General features: G+C 36.1%; 1 protein-coding gene across 1 annotated transcript in view; it reads left to right on the plus strand.

Annotated features, from left to right (window-relative positions):
• MORN1 (MORN repeat containing 1) overlaps positions 1-15,503 on the plus strand; it is a gene marked incomplete at its 5' end in the record, with an annotated part of 180,856 nt that overhangs the window by 38,089 nt on the left and 127,264 nt on the right.

The raw sequence follows: 15,503 nt of genomic DNA on the forward strand, positions 1-15,503 counted from the left end.
TTTTAAAAGTCAAGGTAGCTTTGAATACCATGGAAGAGCAAGAGAAATCGTAAATGCTGGGATACTGATCTACTGAAACTCTAGCTTTCATCAAAGAGAACATGACATCTACTGCTTTCATAGATTGAGGTGATCAATCCTGATACAGCTGATTTCTGGAGTTGCACCAAAGCCAAATTTGGCTCAGGGTGTGTAAATTGCTTCATATGTGTGTTAAAAAGATTAGAATAGTAGAAATATTTTTTTTGAACAGCATTATTTCCTCAAAACAAAAAGTAATTTCTTTCTTTCATGATACTGCTTAGATGTGAGTTAAAAATGTATGTTTAGCTTTTGGATAACTTTATGGCTTTTCATTTTGGAGAGAATGCATGTGCAACTAGACCTCCTAGTCCTGCTTTTTATGTTCAGCATTCTCATACCAGATATTTTTGCTAGGTGACAAACTGGAAGAATTAACTGTCATTTCAAGTAGAGTGAATAAACCTTCCTTTTTGTAAGTACCATATGCAAACATAGTAAATAAAAACTCTGGTTTTTCATAACAATTTAATCGATATGCAACTCTGAAAGCAACATTGAATCTTTTCCATGATCCAGCCACAGATGTGCTTGCATTAAGGCTGTAGTATGAGATGACAGTAAATGAAATTGCAGCTATAGCGGCAAGTATTAGGGGGAAATGAAAATTCCTGACTCAGAGGAGCAGGGCAATGACAGAAAGACTCCTCATTATAGATCTTTTCATATGGAGAAGAATGACTGGTAAATGAGGTTTCTGTGACACAAAGAGGATGGAAATACAGTTGGACGTTCATGCAGAAATTGTGCTCACTGTACAAAACAAATAGAAGAATAGGGGATATCTAATTTGCATTTCTTAACTGACGAAATGGGTGTAGAGATATCCTCTGAGACAGATGACTGTTGCAACGGTTAAGAAAACAGTATTGTTTAACTTTCCCATTATTTGGGTTGTGATTAAAGTGACTTTTACTATAGCCTGCTTATTGGTAACTTTTCCAGTGTTTGCTTTAATTTATTTACTGTGCAATAGGTTACAGGCTTTTTAAAATCCTGACTTGAGCAAATCTGCCATAATGACTAATTCTCCACCTTTTTTACTAGTTCAGCTAACAGCAAAGCATAAAGTAATTACAATGGGACTTGCTGACATGTGCAGGCATTGCGATTCCAGTGTCTAATCAGGCTGGTCCCACTGATTTGCAAGAGCTTCTCTGTAGCAGATGAGGCATTTTTTCATCTTTAACTACTACGAGAAGTCATGTTTATGTCAAAGTAGACAGGACAATGTGCAATGGCTAATAATAGAAATCAGAGGCACCTAACTATTTAAAGCACTTCAAAAATGCTTCATTTACCACATGCAGCAACTGTCTCCCTCATTTTTGCAGTGTGACCAGGGAATTTAGTATAGACTGTTGGGTTTTTTGTTTTGTTGTGTTTTTCCTTAAATGGCTTTGCTTGGCTGCATTTCAACCCCTTAATCTGAACCTATTTTGCTTTATCCTAAGTGGCCTAGAGAGTTTTGAATTCCCAAATTCCCAGATCTAGAATATCTGGAGATGCCTTCACATAGGATAGCATCTCTCTTCTGTGATTGGTCTTTGGGCATAAGATACCTTCAATTTCATTTTTTTCCTTTTTTTTTGGTGTGGTTGTTTTTGTTTTGTTTTTTTTTTTTTTTTTTTTTTTAAACTTGGAGAAATAAAAAAGAGGGAGAAGGCTGTCTTTCAGTCAAACTTGGCTGGACTTTTATACTGTGATGTGAAGGGTATGTACTTGTGTGCTGAGAAGGGAATCTACCTTTTCAGGTATTTGAGAGGTATGTGAAATGATTGACTTTATCTTAATATTTTATACAATCAAAGATCGGGAATAACCTAGATAATCAACATATGTAGAAAAAGACAATGCTGAAGTTTCAGGCAGGTCATTTAATGTACTTGCAACTGTCTTGCACATTGATCTTCACCACTGTCTAGTAATTCCTTCAAACTACAGTAAGTCATATATTGAGTCATTAATTAGCTTCACCTAGAATTCAGTCTCTGCCTACAGTGGCAGCCACTCCATTATCATCTGGTGTATTTCAAACAATAGAAATGATTGAAACAGGAACTCCTACATTTCTATGAAGATTAAGAATGACACACCACCCTGTAATTTAGGTAGTTGTGCAAGTTTTCATTTGCATTAGCAGAATAGTGCAGATTGTGTTGAATTATTCCATTAAAATATCTTCAGGTTTTGAAAGATTTACTGTGCCATATGTATGTTGTTTATTTTGGAGTACTTTGGTTTGGTGATGATGGATTTTGCAATGGTTTTGAATATATGTGTCTTCAAATGAAAATGAAACTAATTGTCTAGAAGCCCAGAGTGGCACATTTGAGTCTCAATGCTGGTTTTAAGTCTTGAGAGTCACCTTAAAACTCTGAATTGCATTTATAGAATAGCTGAACTCAATTTTAAATCTTATCAGGTAATTCCATTTCCTTTATTAGTGAAATGAACTTCTTTCATATGTGACAAAGACAGTTACTGCAGAGTTTTGTTGTTGTGTATTTTTGTTTTCTTCAGTTATGTGCTAAGTAGGGTCAAGTTTGTGTTATAATTACTTTATTTTCTCCATCCATATTCTGAGCACAATTTTTAGTCAATTTGGTACGTTTTAAAGCAACACATGGTATGTTCATGGGAGGATGTCAGTTTTCAGTGTCACTACAGAAATCTTTATCAGGATTGTTTCTCAGAATACTTATGTTTTGGAAAAAGAGGCAGAGAGACTTACTTAGTACTAAAGCTGATTCCATTATTTTAGAAGAACTGGAACTTACTTGGCACCTAATTCTGAAACTGTAACTCACATCAGTGCTGCCCATTTGAATTCAGAATTTTGAAGGAAAGAAATGTTTACAGAACTGGACATTTGTTGATAATAGTGACAGGACAATACCAACTTTTTGTCTCTGCATTAAGACATACTTCATTTAAAAAATTGTTTTATACATAAGACAGTGTATTGTCATCTGGGATATGCAAAATTGTTGAAGCTAATGATATGGCAGACTTACTGTGGCTGCAATAAGATTTTTCTAGAAATTTCAGGACAGCAGTCAGTAAACAAAATATTGTCTGTGTTACAATTTATTCTTTGGACTTCAGCATTTTATATGCAATATTTCTTCAAAAAGTGTAGGTCCTATGTATGAGTTACATGCAAGTGGGAAGTTGGTTTATCTAATCTCAAGATGCACTTTTTTATTCCATTATTCAATTTAATACATTGTTTTAAGTGGATTAGTCTCAGCTGTTGAGGTAGAAGCAGCTTGTTATTTTTCCATAGCAAAGGTCACTATGCATAAGGGTAGTCAGGTGGCTGGCAAATAAACCTTAAAATAAGTTTTATACTGCCATCTTACTTTACTTGAAAAGGGTTCTTTTAATTGCCTGGTTGTTTTATTCATGCAGGAAAAATTCCTTGCATATTATAGAATTTCACTGTGTGACAGAGTTCTCTGTCAATTCATGAAGAATATTAAATAGCTGAGGAGGATGGGCTTGATTTAATGCATGAGATATGGGACTTCACCCAGCAATGTATGAAAGTTGTATATGAATCTTTGACTGGGTTGGCTGATGCGAGGATGGAAGAGGAAATGTCAGCTTCCTTTATTATTTATTCTGAGCAATATTAATTACCTGTTTTGTGGTTGGAAAAAAAGCAGCCACATGCCGAACCTAGCCAGGCACCAAGCCCTAATCCAATCAGTCTGATGTATGCAGAAAGTTTACAGAATGACCTTGTGCATAATTACTCATTTGATGGCTGTTAGTAAATGGCACAAATGGAATCTGACATACATTATAACACATTAATGATTGCCTTCCTCCCTCCATCCTCTTCTGTACAGAAAAATGATTTTAATTAAGACTTCCGTGATTAGTCATTTAATCAGTCATTAGGCCAATACAGATGGAGTCAATTAATTTTTTTTTACACTTGAATAGAGACTTGATGCTACTGCAAACTGTACAATCTATTTTTTTTAACATTGTAACGTAGGCAATTGCCTTGATGTCTGTCTAGTAAGTGTACATTACTCTTCCAAAAACTGGATAGCATTTACAGCACATCAGTATTATGGCAACTATAGGTATGTTTTATTACACGCTACCCAAATTTCAATGAATCAGTTCAGTTTTGAATTCAGACTGATGGTTGTTCTTGTTATGAAGTATCCTTCATTTTTTGAAGACTAGTGGGGCAAAGTTGCCTTTTAAAGCATCTCCTAATGTATTTTGTTATTACAAATAATAATGCTTCATGTTTCAGTGCTAAATTTCTTGCAGGAATTGCAGATGTTTTATGAACTTCAGGTCCTGTTTCATTTTGTGTGGGAAGGCTTTCTATTGACTTGGCAGATTCAAAAAATTAGTTGTATATAGTTATGGAATTACTCACTAAAAATCATAAGAGTACTTGAGTGATCACCATGTTAGATCAATAATATTTGAAATTACTCACTGGCTGTATATCCAAGTCATTGGTCATTTAGAGGACAAGAAGAGAACAGAAGTCTTTTAGTTTTTTCAGTTTTCTAGAACTATTTTAGAATAGGTCTTCACCTGCTGTTGTGGTTGACTGATAGATCTTCCCTTTGAACATTAGCACATCAAAACAGTATCAAAACTTGTTTTAAAATGACAAAGCAACTTTCACTTCTATTCTATGAGCAATTAAATACAGAGAAAATTAACGAACTGATGGAAGTTCCATGATGGTTTTATTGACTGCTGTGAGTTGGCTCATAAAGCATCATTGGTTGTTTCTAGTTCTGTGTTTTAGGCGAGTCAGATAGTCTGGCTACCGTGGATATCTTCATCATCAAGTTGCAAGGAAGGGAAGCAGCAAATGTCTCCCCCATAACAACTGAATGAATTACAAGCAAGATATGAGTTTGCTCCATCAAATAATAACCTTGTTGTGCTAGGTCAGGTATATGAGATGAGCAACTGCAAATGGGAAAGTGTTTGTGCAGTAGGTACAAGGTGGTCTGGTACATTTGGTTTGCACTTTAAATGTGATTGAATAATTACTGTTGAGCAGTTAATTAGAAAGACCCTAATGTAAGACTAGCCTGTGACATGAGAGAAGATTGCAAAAAGAATGACTTATGAGCCCCTGTCTGGAAAAATTACCGGACAAAAAAAAGGACGATAAAATTCTGAGGCAGTGTGATCTCCTAATAGAGAATAGGAAAGCAATTCAGCTGGACTGCCAACAAACAGGCTCTGTGGAACGTAGCTTGAAATAAGTAAAAGTGGAGATCCCGCTGCATAAAGTAGTATACGAATTAGTTAATTCACTGCCACCCAAACTCTTGAGTCCATTTCCAAGATAAATTAAAAACAAGGCAATTGAAGTCTGTGGGAGTAAATGGGGTTAAGAGTCTACGCCAACAGCAAATTTTTGTAGTCACTGGTGTTTCTGTTTGGTTTCCCGATGTTGTCCCTGTGCTGGGAGGTGAGAGGGAGCTGTCCAGCCTCGGTACGGAGTGACTTCCCGCTAGGTCACATCCTCACCCTGACAGCAGTTGGTTTTAATGTGGTCTTGGTGGGCTATGGCAGAGGCAAAAGGGAAGGGAATACATCGAGTTGTGTCTTCCTTAAGAAAGCTTTCAACGATTGCAAAATGATCCCTGTCTTGTCTAGCCCAGGAATAATAAATAAAAGCAGGTGTGAGGTGTTAGAATTGAAAACAGCTGGATATGACAGATGTGATCTGACTTCTCTAGAGCTTCAGTCTTTAATCCCTGTGGCTCAGTGTGAATATTTCCCTCCTGATGAAATGCAGAAATAATAAATAGAACACAGCATATGGAAGGGTTCCTAGACTGAGAAAGGAGGAGGGGACAAGTCACAGTTAACTCTATGCTCACTTCTCCTTGTATGTGTATATGTCAGCAACCTTTCTTAACGCATTCTACAAATCCTTATTGTCTGTTTCTTGGGAGTTTGCTGCAAAGCATGTCTTGCTAAGAGAAAAAAAATCAGAAGCCTCTGGAAATTTGTGTTGCAACTGGAATTTACCTTAATTCAGAACTATAATTTTGAATATGTATAATGATCCCCTCCCCATTTTTGATGTAGTTTTTGCACATAAACGCTTCTTTCCAACTAAAGTAAAAGCTGAACCATCACTATATATTGCAATGAAATGCCTCTCTGTACCATTAAAATGATCTGATATTCAGTTAAAGTATAGAGTCATCCATCCTTGTTCTGTAGCTTGAATCCTGTCAAATCCTGAGCCTTGTAGTCTGCCGGAGGGTGGGTTTGTCCACTGGAAAAAGCCTGCCATCTAATTTAGAAAGTTCCATGCAAAGATTGAATAGGAAGAGCAATCCAGTTGGTTAGAGGTAACATGGTAATTGAGATGACATCAAATGATGCATTACACTTGTCTGAGACAGCAGGATTCAAAAATAGTTGTAGTGCAATTCTATCCTACCCAGTAATGTGGTGGGGTTTTTTTATTGAACCTGGGTTTAAAATGCTTTGTTGGAATGAATATTTGGGCGTGGATATGAAGTAGTATGTAAAAGAAACAGAGAAACACCTGCTTAAGTAAATGAAATGTGGGTTCTTCCTTTCTTTCGTGTTTTCTATTCCAAGAGTAATGATAAGATTCATCAGGGTCACACTTGGAAGCTGTCTTGCAAAGTAGATCATTTAGAAAAACGTTTTGGCACCCTGCTGTTTTGTCATGTATTCCAAGCAGGTTGTGCCAAAAGAAAATTGTAGAAACTGCTGTCATGGAGTACAAAATCATTGGATTTATAATAGGGAGCCAGTGGCAAGAATTCATTATACATTCACACCTGCAGATAAAGAGCATCTAAAATTGGAAGTTTTATTCCACTCAACTTTGATCCTGATATTATTAGATGATATTAGCATCATCCTACACTAGATTCTGGAATTGGAGCAGATATGAATTCCATCTATTAATTTTTTAATAGAAGTCATTACTTCTGTACAGTGACTGTACCCTGTATTTAGAGCAGTAGTTCTGGATACTGAGACTTTTGATTTCTGTTGTTATATTGCATGGTCCTAGTCTCCTATAAGTAATTTCACAGAATCATAGAATGGTTTGGGTTGGAAGGGACCTTGAAGAGCATCTAGTTCCAGTCTCCCTGCCATGGGCAGGGACATCTTTCATAGACCAGGTCACTCAAAGCCCCATCCAACCTGGCCTTGAGCACTGCCAGGGATGGGGCACCCACAGGTGCTCTGGGCAACCTGTGCTAGTGCCTCACCACCCTCACAGGGAAGAATTTCTTCTTAATATCTTGTCTAAATCTATCCTCTTTCAGTTTAAAGCCATTCCCCCTTCTCCTGTTACTACATGCCCTTGTAAAAAGTCCCTCTCCAGCTTTCCTGTTGGCCCCTTTAGGCACTGGAAGGCTGCTCTAAGGTCCTCCTGGAGCCTTCTCTTCTGCAGGCTGAAAAACCCCAGCGCTCTCAGCCTGGCTTCACAGAATCTGCCATCTAGTTTGATTTATAAGTCTTCCTAGTTAATCTTCCCAAGTTGTGCAAATCAGCACTTGAGATGGGAAAGGAAACAGGTATATTGCACCTGTATGAAGGCACTCCAACTTATGGTTGATTAGGAAGGGTCTCAAAAGGGAGATTTTCAATGAGTTAACTCAGCCCAACTCTCAGCCTGTCATCTTTACCCTTCATAAACTAATAATATGAAAATCACTCAACTAAAATTGTTCCACTATCGTGAATAGAAACTTTCTTATACTTCTGAAGTATGTGGAATAATTTCATAAAGTTCTAAACGTCAAGTGCTATCCTTACATAGAACTTGCTAATTTAGGCTCTTTATTATATATTTGTAAATACATAGCTCTGTGCCAAAATACCACTTAAACAGTAACACATACTAAGACTGGGAATTGTTCATCTCAACCTGACCTTGGGAGCCCAGATTCTCTGTTTCAGCTCAATAATTGTGGTTCTAGTATCCCAGTTCAGCTCTTCCAGCTCAGTTTTAGAGATTAAACCCCATATTCTACATGTGCTGGTTCCTTTCCTTACCCTGCAACGGATAAATTTTTAGTTTACACTTGTATGTGTTCATACAGAGCTATATGAAACAGAACTATAAAATTTGGGCCCAACTTGTGTCTTGTGTACAATAGCCATATTCATATTGAAATTACTTTTACTGATAGTTAACAGCTGAATATTTCACCAGTTGCATCCAGTTATAGATGAAATTTATTTGCTATGAAGAATGATCACAGCCAATTAAATCTGCATTTCTAGATGTTTAAGAGTAAAATCTTCAGAGCTTGTACAGGAATTTTTGCACAGCTCCTGTTCCCTGCATAATGGCTGGAGATGCACACTTAAGTGTTTCAGTAGCCATCATCTTTGGCAACTTGCATGGCCATAAAGAGCGTTTATAGCAAAGTAAAGATCTGCCACCTGAAGGTTTTGATTTGTACCTTGGGGAAACTTAAAACAGGAATGCAGATTTTTGTCTATTGTTTTAAGGGAATTGATAGTTTAGTCAGATGAAGGCAATATTATCTAAAGCTTTACAGACAAATACTGTACAGACATTGTGAAAGCACTTAAATATGTAATACTAATCCAATTAAGTTATTTTTATGACTAGATGATAAGTTACTGGTAGTTTATTTGTAGGCAGCAATTTAAGTAAATCCCAAAGGTTACATGCTGCACAGAAGAATCTAAAATAATTCAAGGTCCTGAAGACCTTTGTTGTAAATAATCATTTAGTTTGGATATTTGTTACCAGATAGGCTCTGTGTTCAGCTAAGAAATCAGCAGTGTGATGAATTTTTCTAATGTTAATTGATGGGGCAAGTTGAGTATGCTAATTATCCAGAATTAATTCCATGTGATACAAAAAGTCTACTTCCAAAAGAGTGTGTAGGAGTCGTCATCTTGTTATAAACAACTTTGATTAGATTTCTGTCTACAGGGGCATTAAAACACCTCTGTAGAAGAATGAGTCTGACTTGCAGTCTTTCCATAAAAGCCTTTGCTGTTGTATAAATTACTCCATGGAGTGTTTGCTACTTTCTTGCTCTTCTATAGGTGACAGTACTACTGTATGGGATCCATTTGAGTAAAAATCCAGCCTAAGTTAGCATTTAGTGGCAGGCTTGGCAGTGTTAGCTTTGCAGTTAGACTTGATGATCTAAAGGTCTCTTCCAATCTAAATGATGCTGTGATTCTGTGACTGACTTGTGTAGCCTGCCTTTCTATTAGTTTGTAATTTTCACCCTGAAAACTTAGAGAAATTAAACCCTTTGTTGAATTACATGCCTTTCAAGTAGAGTATAAAATAAAACCAGTGGTGTGCCAGTAAGATTAGCAGCCAGAGCTGAAACTGGGTTAGCAGTTTGTTCACGCAAACTTACCATGGTCTTTGTTTCCCAAAGGTCATGATACTGGCAGAGCAGTAGAAGGAGTGGTAGAATGCCATCTGTAGATGTGTGGAGTGTGGAGATGCCCCTGTATTTCTGAGAGAGATTGATAGGGAATCATGAATACAGTTTATAAAAAGAAGGTAATTGACTTGATAGAGGGATTCACCTCTAATGGAGAATCAGACTGGCTATCCCTAGAACTAAGAGACACACTGTATGAAATGTAAAGTTTTCCATATTTGTACAAAGAGAAAACAGAATTAAAATTAGGATTTTATAGGTCCACAGATTAAATCACTTGGCTTCAAAATTCTGTTCACCAACAAGGAATCCTCCTGGAATTTATAGAACAGCATGTTGTTCACAGTGTATCGGACACATTTATCATTTTGCTTATTACAAGTTTACTCTTTGCACATTAATCTGCTTGTGGAATATGTTTTGGTAGACTGAGATTTATTTTTTCCACATACATTAGGTGACTGGCAAGATTCAGTCATTTCTACAGAATAAGTATGTGGAACAATTTTTGTTTGCCACTCTACTCCATGTGTAGAGATGGGCTTGAAGCAACAGTGACCCTGTGCCCTGAATGTCGGTCTTATGGCAGAGTCCACCAAGAAGCGCTCCCTTTTGAGACCTTTCCTAAGCACCAGTGAGTTGGAGTGCCTTCATACAGGTGCAATATACCTGTTTTCTTTCCTATCTCCGGTGCTCGTTTGTACAACTTTGAATGATTAACTAGGAAGACTTTTAAATCAAACTAGATGGCAGATTCTTCAACCCCTCCCATGATGTATTTGATCTGTGGCTGCTGAAGTTCTGACAAAGAAAAGAGAAAATGATACTCCATTTCTAATTAAAGAAGTAATTTTCCTTTGCAAATAGACTTTTTATCTCAGCTACAGTGTTAAGGATCAGTGGGTTGTCACATGTATGTCTTTTTAATAAATGCCAGCTGAGATGACATTAAAGTGATAGACTGATCACTGTAATCAATGCAATTCAAAATTGCTTTATGTCTTAAATGAACTTGGTTCCTTTCTGTGATTCTCCTACAGTTAACATTGTCTGAGCAATGAAGTACAAGGTTACATCTTCATTTGAAGTAGAAAGTGATGATGATATGGAATTAAAATTTTTTACACAGGTGCAGGTTTTGCAGTTTAACTCCTGTTTTTATGCAATTCAAAGGACCTCGCTATATATTCTTATTGCAAAAAAACAGTAAGAACAGAAAATTAAATTTAAAGGAGAAGCAAATCATGTGAATCTTCCTGTTTCTTCTTCCCCCCACCATAAAAAGAGTGAGTGGCCAAGGCTTACTTTTTATTTGCTTAATTGACTTGCCTTAAGCCATGAGTGTTGATGCCTTAAAACACAGATATTTCTCGACTCAGAGGCAATCAGAATTGGTATTTAAGCACGAACATGTGGTTCATCTTAACAGAATAACTGTGTGTCTGTTGTGCGGTGCCTGTGCATTTAATGCCACACGCAGGCTTATTTGTATTATTTAAAATGATACTGATATGTTTTGGTCTCCCCTAAGCACATCTTCCCTGGCTTCTGGCAAGGCAATGCATCTGAAAAAAGACAGCCCCGCTGATGATGCAGTTGGTGATGATACAGGAGGGCAAACACAACACCAGCTAACAGTCTAATTCTGAACTAAAGGAATCTTTCCATACCATTATTCTCACATTCTATTCAGTGTCTTTAAAATCTATTTATGCAGAATACTTCAGAACTCCTTTCTTGTTCTGGATTTATTTTCTCAAAACCCTAGAGGGTTCTGTAAAAACTCTCAGGATCCTTGTAAACCTTTTAATTTCTCTTAAAGTTGGCAGACTGACAGGCCTTAGTTACGCTTAGTGCTAAATTATTTATCTTCCTTTTCCCTCCTAGCCCTGACTTCTGAATCTTTAACCTGACTCCTGGGACGTGTGGGGCTTTTCCCCGCCCCCCCCCCCCCCATTTGAAGCGAAGCCATTTTTATTTTTTGTTTTTAGTGTTTTACTGTGAAAGAATGTACATGTAAAATTTGGATCTATAAGTATGTTTAAGATGTGGTATCTGCTTTTCTTTTTTTAATTGTAATTCTAAGTGTAACAAGGTAACTAGGTCTTATGTTTTTATGTTTATATTTTATGTTTACTTGCATGTGATTCTTACTCATCTCCTGCATTCAAGAGTGGATCTCAAATTGATATTTTTTTAAATGCCATTCCTATACTATCTCATATCATGTGTTACAGAACAGTTTTGAGGCTTTCTCCTCCAGAACCAAAAATTGCCAAGAGTTTTTCAATAATGATGTTGAAATGCTGGTAAAATAAAAAGTTAAGCACACAACCTCCTTTAATTCTATGGAGTGCAATGTAGTGTCACTAGATCAGTCCATTTTTGATGGGACATAAGCGCATAATTGAACACCTTCCTAAAAATCTTGTTGTTGTGCTTTATGTTATCTATGTCCTAATAGCTTTCAAGTAGGAAAGTGAATAAATGATAAACAGAGAATGTTCTTCATTTTCATTGCTTATCAGGAGTGAAAAGTGTTTATCTTTACAAAATACAAGGATAACTATTTAAATACTAGCTTTTTTTCACTATGTTTTTAGCTTTCTTATATGCAAGAAGTTTCATACATAAAGTGTCAATGTGTATAATATAAAACGTGAATAATATGTATGCTATTTTAATATAACATCTTTGTAAGCTACAGTGGTTGTGACTATGAATCATGTACTTGTTGGGCACTTAGATTTTTCGGAGTATAATTTTTTTTTAATCTCATAAGTAGGTTTACACCTTTTAAAATTGTTACATCAATAGGTAATATTTGGCTTATTTTGACAAATAAGACAATGTGGCTTCAGGATGCAGAATGCTTTTGAAATCCAGGCTAAAGGATCTGAAGCTTGTTATTATATTGTTTTGAAAGCGGCCAAGTATTTCACGTTAAAGTGAAAAGTACCAAACATTTCACTGGAGGAAGTGTCTTGAACTGTTGTATGAGCAAGCATGTAAGTACCCATTGTTATTGGTAGTAACAACGTATTTATTCTAATCTTTAGATCTCATGTGGCATCCTAGGAATACAAGCTACAGAAGGATCAGCACCTCATAAAGACTTCTAAGCCATTGCAAGGTAAAGATCTTTTTTTCCCTGTCTATCATAGTCATCAACTGAAAAACTGTAGAAGCTGGTTTATAGTATAATTTCAGGACTGAATGTATTGATCATGAAGATTATGTTAATCCTTACATTGCTTCTAGGATTAGTAAAGCAAGCCAGTCAAATTTTCCTGCAACTTTTTATTTCAAAACATTTATCTTTAGAGTCTTGAGTAAATCTCTAATCTGTCACGTGTCTGATGATTTTGGGTGCTACTTTTAATCAGGATTCTGTTGTTTCTGATATTCTCTAAAACCATTGTATTTATCTTGTGTGTGGTTATAAACAAGATTGTGGGAGCCTTCAGTCTCCTCCTCTTATGACACTAAGCCCAAAGTCACATATGGAATTAAGCTTTCATTTAATTTTACGTTGAAAATAAATGTGTGGCAATAGCATGAGAAACTGTGAATAAATGCTTGTTCTTAAGGCTACAGAGGAGTAGGAGAAGCCATGCAATGTGCTATCCAGGGGTCCAGATCATCAGTTCACATCAAATAGCAAATCACAAAACTGGCAGTTACTGTCCAAGGGGACAATCCTCCTGATTGAAGGGGAAAGATTAAAGAAAACCCCTTTTATCCTTAAGATGGATGATGTATACTTGGTTCTTGTGCTGTAGCAAGTTTTATTAGTAATTTAAAAAACCTGGATATTTGCCGTTTCTTTAAAAACATGACTGACGAAACCAAAGACCATTGTTACTGTAGGAGTTATGCTTCATTGATATGTTGTTACTGTGAGCTTGAAGCATCCCATGCATGCAGCATAAGAGTAATGGAATGGAAGATCAGCTTTATTTGCTGTTGTCAAAATTCACATTCTTTCAATAACCTTTTTTGGAACATATTTCCAAGGGACATGATAAATTTCTCCATCACTTGGTGTCTGTAAGCCCTGATCCTAACTTTCCCTTCTAGCTTAAAGCTATGAATCTATGTACATGTGAAATTAAAATATGCAGTGAGTGTTCAAAATGCATCTTCTTCATCTTGAATATTCTGGTTTTGTCTGTCTTTATTCCAAGTTCTTGACAAGGTAGATTTCCTTATCTTGTTTTATTAGACTGTTCAAATTGCCATGCAGGATACTTGCTATAATACTTCAGTTTCATTTTTACTCACATTAGTATTAAACAGTAACTTTCTATTCTATTTTTGAAGTTGGTGACCTCTGAAGGATTTGGAACTCTGAAAGTTTCATTGGTGGAAAAATATCTGATATCATATTCTGGAAAGCCTCTGGCTCATTAACTTATGTCTATTAATGGCTGCAAAATTCATAAACCTTTACATAATGATTTTCTTTAACTGTAGTTCTATTAATTTTATGGTAATTTTACTGTTATTTATGATCGTCAAAAGAGTCTGTTGGAAAAAGAGATAATAGCACAGGGCTTCCAATTTGTGGATCCTCTATGCCTTATAGTAATTGTTGCAGGCTCTATTAAAGATTAAGGAGGTTACAAGCTTTGACTTTATAAGGTGAAACTAATTCTTTGAAGGGAAAGTTATATTGTTAATAGTGACTGGAATTAATTACTCAAAGAGCTGTAGTAATTCATTCATGAGTTCCATTCAGTTTTACTCCTTTAAGGCTTTAAAAAGTTTCTGTTTAATCTGAGGGATCCTAACTCCTTTTTGTCTGTCTGCTTATGCGTTACCAGGAGCTTTTCACACTCTTAAAAACCCACGAACAAATGAACACTCAAGCAAACAAAAAAACCCCAACCAGCCTATAATTAGAAACAATTCACACTAAAAAATTAAATTACTATGTTATCTTTAAAAAATACTGGAAAAAAACCAATCTACATTCCTGTTTATCTCTCTGGAACATACTGAATATGTGGTAGTTCAAGATCTGTACTGTACATGGCAGACAGATATTTAAAAGTACTATCATCTGGTTAATGTAAATATACCAGAAATAGAGAAGCTAGCAGATATTTTCCATAAGGTGCATAGTAAGTACCCTATATTTTGATTAAATGCACAGAATAAACCAAAGAAACATGTAATACAGGCAGGAGATCTTGAGTTTTAGGATTTTAGGAGATGTTAGATTGGTTTACTTGCCATCCTAAAAATTCCTAAAGAAACGTCTCTTCTGTTCATAACTCAGAGCTAGAACTAAAAGCTGCAGCCTGAAGTCTCATTAACGATTTGCATGTGAAGAGATTTCAAAGTCAGAGATTGATCAGTGTGTAAGTTAGGTATTTTATTTTTTTTCTGGTGTCAAGATACGTAGTATCTTAAAAATACTTCCTTCAGGTATGTTGCACTATTTCTTGTTTTTCAATTGCATTCAGGGGTGGGGTCGGGGAAGCAGTATTCCTTTAAAATTATTTCCATTGTGTAATCTACTTGGATTTTCAGACTTTCCGTGGTTCTTTACACAACCGCTATGCATTTCTATTATTTAATTTTCGCCTTCCATCTGCTAAGGCAGAACAATGATTGTTGTCTTGTTGGTTTGTCAGTGTTTTGAAGGCTGTCATTATGTTCTAGAAGATTTGAACTCGTACATCTGGTATGCATGGACACTACAGATTCTAGGGCCATTTTCATAAGTCCTCAGTTGAACTTTCTCTGTTCACTACTTTTCTCATTATTACAAATCTTTTAGTGGATTGGTGTCCTGTTTATGTTAGTCTTGTACAGTCATGGCAGCTTTTCATGTGAGTTTTATATGTATTGGTACTCATCCAATTTTACATATACAAATAGTCCCATAGAAGCTGTTAAATGCTGTTCATATGCATAAAGGAGAGTACATTTATACAGGCTTATAGGACTTGGCCTAATGTTTATTAC

This window comes from Falco punctatus (genome assembly GCF_963210335.1).
Source record: "Falco punctatus genome assembly, chromosome: 3".
Classification (NCBI taxonomy): Eukaryota; Metazoa; Chordata; class Aves; order Falconiformes; family Falconidae; genus Falco; species Falco punctatus.